The sequence below is a fragment of the Dreissena polymorpha genome, chromosome 5 (genome assembly GCF_020536995.1).
Source record: "Dreissena polymorpha isolate Duluth1 chromosome 5, UMN_Dpol_1.0, whole genome shotgun sequence".
Lineage (NCBI taxonomy): Eukaryota > Metazoa > Mollusca > Bivalvia > Myida > Dreissenidae > Dreissena > Dreissena polymorpha.
In genome coordinates, this window is record NC_068359.1 from 61,705,615 (window position 1) to 61,715,716 (window position 10,102).

The window sequence follows — 10,102 nt, forward strand, 5'->3', positions numbered from 1 at the left end:
GCCTTTGGGCGGGAGATTTCTTGTGTAAACAGTAAAACACCAAAAGACTCACACATCTGTGGGGAGGGTGCAGTTTCGCCCCAATATATCTGTGTAACAAACTGATGACAGCTCGTGTATACGCCTAGTTGACATTAGTCTTTTTATAGCGGTGGAACTTTCGGTTTGATGACAATTTTGTGGCATAAACATCGGCGAAATTGGTGACAGAAATATTGACTCTACTTAAAATCCTTCTTATGTTCAATTTTTCAAAGTACAGTCGACACATAGAAGGTTAAAATTTGGAGCGGATTATCCCCTTCGATAAGAGAAAACTGCAGCATTTTATTAATGCACGATTTTATTAAACTTAAAATTGTCATACTCGAATCGGTCAACCTTAATCATGGAGTATACATTTTGAGATATTCGATACAATTTAAATGATCAAATTAAAGTTTTAAATGTTCGATACAATGACAACCTTTTAAATTCAAGGCGACAATGGTGTAGACAATGAATCGGTATATTTGTGCCATCTTGGATAAGTTGTAATGAAGAAAAGGTTCCAATTAAAACTACACTTTAATTGCGTATGTAAACACATTTTTAAGAAAGGACATCGCGCATATTTTACAATTTTCTCGATTGGCTTCCCGAATGTTTGATCACCCGAATGATTGATTTCGAACTTCCTCCATGTCTGCATCACGTTGACAGACTTAAAGAGAGGTCGCGACCTAACAACGAGGCTGTGAAAGACATGCGCATGTGTAGTGCGCCCAAGTGCGCGGTGGTGATGTACATTTCTTTTTAAGCGACTTCATTGATAGATGCAAATTTCCTGAAAATCTGATTCAGCAGACCATCTGGTAGTTAAAGGAGCCTTTTCACCCGATTTTTGCATGTAGTGAAGTTTGTCATTAAATGCTTAACATCGATAAATGTAAACATCGGATCTAAAAAGCTCCAGTAAAAAAACAATAATACAATTAAAGAAAAAAAATAACCATCAACTGGACTCGAACCACCTCTCGTTCATCCGTGCTCATTTAATGAGTGATGAATTTGATACTTTATATAAGCAAACCTCGTATTATTACAAAAACAAATACGACAACAACAGAGCTACTGATACTGTTCCCTCACAAATTTTATTTCTACAACGAAAATAAGCCAATCTGAAACAATTTTGTCAATTTACCAAAATCGTGAAAAGGCCCCTTTAATGCAAAACCGAATGTAAAACTAATAATAATGTCAACTGGGATATTCCCATGTAGTGTTTTGCATGTAGCAATAGATTGCATGTATAATTGAGAAATATGTTCGACGCCGATTCTGTTGTTTGACAACCGATACATATCAAATGTTAATAAAATTAATCTTTTTAAATGAGATGGCACGGGTGAACTTTGGGCTTTCGGCATAATGTTTTTCGAAATCACACGAGAAGAAGAATTCCTTAATTATTGAATGTTAAGGACATGTTTAGTAAATGTATGAACCTGAAGGGATGTAATATATTAGATAGTTCCCGTATTACACAGTTATTGCAGCATTAGAAATGAAACAAGTTTTCACTCAATTTTCCTCGACAATTTATATTACCATGGCCTGGGGTTGGAAAAGCGTATTGGTAATAAGTTCGAAATACTTGGAAGTTTTCTTATGAGAAACGTATTATCCGCGCTCTGTGAAAAGGGGGTTTAATGCATGTGTGTACAATGTCATCCCAGATTAGCCTGTGAAGTCCTCACATGGCTTATTAGGGGTGACACTTTCCATCTTTTTTGTATTTTGTTAAAAGATAGTCTCTTCTTATAAAAAATCCAGTTTAGGCGGAAAGTGTCGTCCCTGATTAGCCTGTGCGACTGCACAGGCTAATCAGGGACCACACTTACCGCACAGGTGGTTAGCGTGTGGCTATGCTATTAATTAGTGAAAACATCATTTTGAATGATAAATAATCATATTATAACAAAAAATGAACTTTTCTGAAAAAAAAAATTTTCACTATCAAATATATATATAACAAGGTATGCAACTCAAAATCAGCCCAAAACGGGGTGCATCGCTTTGAACAGCCATATCTTCATCAATTTTGCAGCGATTTTCACGATCTCGGTCTTATTCAACGCAAAAATGAATTTCCTTTCTGGAAATGTATATGTCTTGCAATATTTTTACAAATGCTGGGTCAACTTTTAAGAAATAACACGATACACAACACGCATGACCCAGTTGACAGTGATCATGTATTCTTTATGAATGAAATCTCCAGTTGTAAAGACACACCTCCGCATTGGACCAATGAAATCACTCGTATGTTTAAAATGTCAGTTAGTTGAAATGTATGTAAACAAAGGTTTCAAACGGCGCTGGACAGTTAGTCTTGATGCAGAATGTTACGACAAGAACGGTAATAATGTTTTTTCATACGTTTTATTGAATTATGGTATCGAACTACATGAACTTTATAGGGAAGTTGCCCTTTACTCCGTGAAGATTTCAGTCTTAAAGACAGCATGATCACTGTCAACTGGGTCATGCGTGTTGTGTATCGTGTTATTTCTTAAAAGTTGACCCAGCATTTGTAAAAATATTGCAAGACATATGCATTTCCAGAAAGGAAATTCATTTCTGCGTTGAATAAGACCGAAATCGTGAAAATCGCTGCAAAATTGATAAAGATATGGCTGTTCAAAGCGATGCACCCCGTTTTGGGCTGATTTTGAGTTGCATACCTTGTTATATATATATTTGATAGTGAAATATTTTTTTTCAGAAAAGTTAATTTTTCGTTATAATATGATTATTTATCATTCAAAATGATGTTTTCACTAATTAATATCATAGCCACACGCTAACCACCTGTGACTTACCGCACATGCATTAAAGCCCCTGATCACAGAGAACGGCTCTTGCGTTTTCGGTTTCACTCTGATTTCCTCACATTCCCATCAACTTCGCGTATATTTACCGAGCCTTCCAACATGCCCTCGTATTCATCAAGCCAGCGTTGGTCTGTCACTTGACTATTTCTCATGTTTTGGCAAGAGGTTTGTCATCCTCGGGTATGTATATGGAATACGTCGATGTAAATAGCAAAACGACGTTTCATTACTTTTTCCACAGAGCTGGCAAAAATCAATCACATACTTACTGCGCACATTTTTGCGCAAAGCGGAAGTCGTGTGTGGTGAGAGCGAGATGTGATGTTTGGCACGGTGATTAATCACCTTCGTTCGGTGGTAAAACATAAGTGTTCAGTGCTAAAGTCATTAATTTACAATGTGCTATATTCTCCCTAAGAATGAATCGACGGAAGAGTGGTATTTCTTTCAACTCGTACGAAACAAAGCGTGGCCTCAACTGTGCAGTAATTGGAAGGCATGTAAAACTGTTACCCAATCTTATTACAGTGTGTTGCGCTCAGTAGGTTGTAATGCACTATAATATTGTCTATGTATTTTTGCAAATTGACATTTGTCTAACTCTGTTGAAGGAACAGTTAAAACCATCTGGCATGAAAGGCAAAATAGGTTTCGATACGTTCTACAATTTAAATCAAAGTTATATTCGTGCCGCAACAATTTATATTGTTTATATGTTTATATAAACAATAACCCTATGTGTCTACGAGTGATGATTTTTTTCCAAAAAAATATCTTTTTTTTAAATAATTTCGCTTTACTATGTTTTCTATTTTTCAACACTTTTCTTTTGTTTATTAACGGCATTTAAAGTGAAAGTTTGTGTTGCAAATTTTCGGAAAATATAAAATGTTTCACATTCTTTTGGCATGTGTGTGTGACAATCCTATTTTTACAAAGGCCATTTAATTTTAAGAATACATTTAAGCCGTGCTCTGTGAAAAGGCGGTGTAATGCATGTGCTTAAAGTGTCGTCCCAGATAAGCCTGTGCAGTCCGCACAGACCAATCAGGGACAACACTTTCCGCTTTTATGATATTTTCTGTTTATACAAAATCTCTTCTTAGCAAAAATTAATTTTAAACGGAATGTGTCGTCCCTGATTAGCCTGTGCGGACTGCACATGCTTATCTGAGACGACACTTTACGCATATTCATTAAACCCCCTTTTCACAGAGCACGGCTAATATGTTTGTGAACATGCAGTGATAACGATGTTTGTCTTTTGCGTTTATAATCAAGATTGATTCAGCTTTGACATTTATCTCTTTTTTTTTACAACACGAGACATCATATGTTTCAAGTGTGGTTCGCGTACCTTTAAAAACGAAACTCGCGTTCACCAAAATAAGCAAGTATCGCCGTCAATGGTTCCAAAGTCGTAAATTATTCTCACGTAGCGGCACGCGCCCTGGCTGATTGTTTTACAGCTCATCACGTGATTAAACACGTTGTACACGTCACGGGTTGTTACCACTCTGATGGATGGCCGCGCGAGGGCGCGTGAATAATGGGTGACACTGCGTATGCGCAGAATAAAGAGAAATAAGATATGCAATTTTTTTCAAAATTATGTTGGATTAAAATGAAGAATGAAATAACATCTTTTTATTGAATGACTTTTAACGCGACAATGTGCTTTTGTTTCAAAACTTTCAAACATAAAATATATTTTGTTTTGTTTATTTCAAGAAATTTAATCTTTTTATTGATTGGCATTCGAACGGGAAACGAGTATATCAAACTATTATCTCTGATAAAAGATCGAATGTTTTAACTTACAATTTGTAATATTTTTATGTATGCCCATCAAAAGTTCCAGAATTCTGGGACATGAAAGTTGCAAATTTTACAAATAAGTCTTTCTACAAATTATATTTTAACAGACTTATGGAGATAAGGATCGCATTTATAAAATGTATAGGCGTTATAGAATTGGCTGGCTTACCGTGCGCTATGAGAAGAATACGAGTTTTAATAGTACATATCAAATTTACTCCCTTGATAATTATACTTTTTCAGCGTAAAAATTATGTAGTTTGGTGTGTTTGTTAACAAAAAAATTGTCATTTAAAGCTATTGGAACTCCGTGATTTAATAACCACAAATGCATCCCCATTACTTATAAATATTTCGCAATCAGTGTCAAGCGGTGCTTTCATTGCATTTTCAGTCACCGAAGCGCTTGGATTCATGCTTCGAATTGCGCGCGCATATTTAGGTTGCAACTCCCGTGAAATTACGAGTTTCTTTTCTTGTGATTGCAGGAACCATGAGGCGGTAAAATGTTGAAAAGAAAACAGAATGCGGCTGTATCGTTTTTGTACATGCGTTGGTTATTAACAGTTATTGCTAAGCGAAACCGTGTACAAATGTATACCAAGAAATAGAAAGTGTGCACATATCGCGAATTTCTTCGCTCCGGTGTTGTTTATGCAAAGCATAGAACAACAAACTTCAACAAGAAAATGAACAAAGCCAATGTGTTTTGTATGTTTTTGTCTTTTTCGAAAATACTCTGCATACATATAGCATTGAAACATTGAGCATACCAACGCTTTCTTGGGGGTGAAGATTATTTCAATAACGATTAACTTTAAAACATAAGTTCAATTTAGCATTTAAATAAAGGCGTGTATGGACTGATTTTAATAATAAAATATAGTGACATTAATACAAGAATCAATAAAAAGTAATAATCAGCAAAAAAATTATTGACAAAAGTTAACTATATTGAATGCTTTTAAACTCATAATAAAAACAATTATAAAATGGTAGTCACACTAAATTAACCCATTTATGCCTAGCGTCTAGAAAAAAAAGGCCTTGACAAACAGCGTAGACCCAGATGAGACACCGCATGATGCGGCGTCTCATCAGGGTCTGCGCTGTTTGCTTAAAGGAATTTCTGTAAGAAATATTCTAAATATAGAAATAAATATACTAGACATCTATACTAGACATGGGTTAACATGTATTTTTTGTGAAAGATTGTCACTATTATGTAATGATTATTAAAGTTTTGGAGTAATTAACACACCCGAAAACGTGTGCAGAATTAAGCGATTGCAGTTATTAGTATAATGTCTGTGTTTCGTATGCGGAAAATGTACTTTAAATAAGGAAATATTATATTTTATACGGTATAAAATTCATAATTAAATGAGATCTGGGTGGAAAGACAGTGAATCCACACAAATAAACAAAAACAAAAAAGTCATTTGTTTCCAACAACATCGTAAAACAACGCAGGGTAGGTAGGTTGACTAAACTGTTATCATAAACCTTCGATAACGATTCCCGATTTACTAAGAATACTCTACGACATACCGAAATCATCTACATATGTATCATTTTGCCTTTCGTTCATTTAAAATTAATTAAGCGAATATGTTCTCATATAGCAAAAATGATCGAACACGAAACCTTAAAAGCCCGCCCCCTCCCCGTAAAAAATAACTAAAGTCGGCACAAAATAGGGTTAGTGGAAACAGCTTTGTCGGACCGTATTTGGTACAAAAACGAATATGGTACAAGTTTGTACCATATTCGGCCGAATATGGTACAACTGTCTTATTGTACCATATACGTATCTGCAGTTTTGGGGTAAAATGCCTGACCGAATATGGTACAAACTTGTACCATATTCGGATGAAAAATGTACCACATTCGTTCCGAATATGATACACACTCATCATCGTAATCATCATCATCATCGTTATCTCATCATCATCATCATCATCATCATCATCATCGTTATCTCATCATCATCATCATCATCATCATCATCATCATCATCATCATCATCATCATCATCATCATCACATCAATTATCAACACCCCAATGATCATCATCGTTGTTATCTTTACCAACACCACCATCATCATCACCATCAAAACCAACATCATCATATCCATTATCATGATCGTAATGGTGATCACAAAAGTTTTTTTTGTGATGATAATGACAGCGATGTTTTCGGTCGATAATGAGGATGTTGTGATGATGATGACGACGATGAGAATATCATCATCATCATCGGCCAATAAACATCGCCATCATCATCATCACAAATATTTTGTTATCATCATCATCATTATCATCATCGTCGGCCGATAAACATCGCCGTCATCATCATCTAAAAACTTATCATCATCATTATAACCATCATCATCGTCCGATAAACATCGCTGTCATCATCATCCCAAAACGTTTGTTATCATCATCATCATCATCATTATCATCATCATCATCATCATCACCACAATCATCAAACCCCAATCATCATAACCACTGTCATCATCATCACCACCACCATCATCATCACAATTTTTTTACCATCATCATCATCACAAATGTTTTGTCATCATCATCATCACATATTCATTTTACATTTTGTATTTTATAATTTGTTTCATTCAAGAGATTCAACAAACTTGTACTTTTTTCATTTATTGGTATACTGACAGGATTTTTCAAAGTAATATTGAAGAACATAGAACAGCATTTAAATTTTAATCCAACTGTAGCATTTTGACAAGACATAATATACATATATACATTCATTTTAGTAGCAGCCAAAATATCCCAAATGTGCTTCGTAAAAAGTTACCAGTAAATGAGCAAATGACAACAAATTTCCGGTAGAAGAACATAATCATCAATCACAAAAATAACATAACAGGTTTCCAAACACCGATATACATGTATATTTCACCTGTAATGTCTGTACATGACATCTATGATATCATACCAACCGATTCCACTAACACGCAAACGCAGCCATGCGTTTGCCCATTTTGGCCCCTTGATGATTTCTTTTATTGCCGAAATAAGACCGCTGTTTCTGCCCGCTCTTGTTAATAGGAAACGAACGCTAACAGGATTTCTGTTACTAGTATCTAGTCCAATATCCGGCCGAATGTAAATTCTAGGTGTTTGCAAACTCATTGACCTTATTAAATCTCTAAAGGGTTTGCCGACCTTCGCCAACACAAACTGGATTGACGGGTTTGATTGTATGCAGAACTTAAAAATTTCAACTTGAATGTGAAGTGGTAACATCAGAAATGGAAAAGTCGTTCGCTTCTGTGCCCTCCTATTGTTTATCATATCTTGAAGCTCTTTCAGGGCTGAACACACAGAGACGTCACCGTTGTCGCCAGAGTCACCGTTGTCGCCGGAGTCACCGTTGTCGCAAGAGTCACCGTTGTCGCCAGACGCAGCGTTGTCGCCAGATGCAGTGTTGTCGCCAGACGCAGCGTTGTCGCCGGAGTCACCGTTGTCGCCAGACGCAGCGTTGTCGCCGGAGTCACCGTTGTCGCCGGAGTCACCGTTGTCGCTGGAGTCACCGTTGTCGCCGGAGTCACCGTTGTCGCAAGAGTCACCGTTGTCGCCAGACGCAGCGTTGTCGCCAGATGCAGTGTTGTCGCCAGACGCAGCGGTGTCGCCGGAGTCACCGTTGTCGCCAGAGTCACCGTTGTCGCCAGACGCAGCGTTGTCGCCTGACGCAGCGTTGTCGCCAGACGCAGCGCTGTCGCCAGAGTCACCGTTGTCATACGACTGTTCTAAGCGTGATATTATGTCCTTGTACACGCGTTGATTGATACGGATACTAACGTAATGCATGCCAAATCCTTCTGGGAAATACCCCAATGCAATTGTTCCAACATCACCATCGAACTTTCCATCTGCTGACACAATTGATGAGTGTTCTAGTCCTCGGGTAGAAACTACCAGGCACTGCAAATTATATTCTCTCATAAGTGCAATGAGCGTGAGGTTGTCGCTGTATGTCCCATTCTTAGACATATTCTTAACGTATTCATCAAATGTTTCATCATAGACAAAAGTTTCATAGAAATATCTGTTTTCTACAATGTGATGGACTGCTTCCTTACGTAAAGCATCTACGTCTTTGTATATACCAATTTTACCAAGTTGATGCGATATAGCAGCAAATTGACAATTTCCATCCGGATTTGGGTCCATGGCAATATTCGCCCCATCCAACAACTGCAGATTTTCATGGTGTGTTAAAACATGATAGTACTTAGTTCTGTGATTTTGTTTCTCTGAGCGGTTCTGTTTTAATGAATGTTTTTTAATTTTTCGTTGTTTCTCTAACGCAACAGTTAGGCTAGTCATGTTTTCGACCCCAACCGATTTGCTTACGAATCCAAGTTCGGGTTTGTTCGGTACTTGAAATGACACGATATAAACACCATTTCGTTTTACTTTTTCTACCTTGCCTTCGATAACATATCTTTTGGTTGGCACCCTGGATTTTCGAAAGGGATAGCGAATTAATACTGTCTCTCCTACTTTGTACTTGCTTGGGGAAGTTGCGTTTTTCAACAGCGACCTGTAAGCCTTTTTATTTGCTCGCCGTATGGTTTTCTTTATTTCACGAGAACTATGACGTTCTTTGGTAAAAACATGACTTCTTCCGTAGTAGGCTTCAAAGGGCGTGAGACCCCCAAGAACTCGTTTGAAACTTGTGTTTATGGCATAGGCTAAATCTTGAAGCCCTTCGACCCAGTTAAATCCACGTTTACTTTTTGTTGCAAATAGAATCTTGGCCTTTATAACACTGTTTGACCTTTCACACTTGCCCTGTGATTGAGGATGATACGGCCTACTATTGATCATTTTGATGTTGTACTTGTTCAACAAAAGTTTCATACTAGGGCCTTTAAATTCCAGTCCGTTGTCACATTGGATGATGTAAGGGGCAAGGTTAACCATCAACACGTCCTCTAATGCCTTTGCAACTTCACGCGAACTCTTCGTTTTCAGGGGTTTTGGCATAACGTACCTAGAATAAACGTCCACGACTTGTAGAATATAACTGTATGTGGACCCCTTGTAGCTAACACTTTGATTTTTCATGTTAATTATGTCAATCTGCCATCTTTTGCCTGGTTCCTCTTCTGTAATTGTCTTTGGCTTTGGCTTGTTTGTAAATCTCGGATACTTCTCATGGTAATACTTGCTATTGTACAGTATTTCAAGGATAGCTTGTTCCGAGAACCCCGTGTAATTTACTTTCAGTTTGTTGTAAATAACCCTTGCTCCACATCCTTTGTTTTCCATGAACATCTTCTCAACAAATCTAGGAAGATCTTCTTTCACAAGGACTTGCTTTCCGCCACACAATAAAGAACCCCGGTCACCAAGCTCG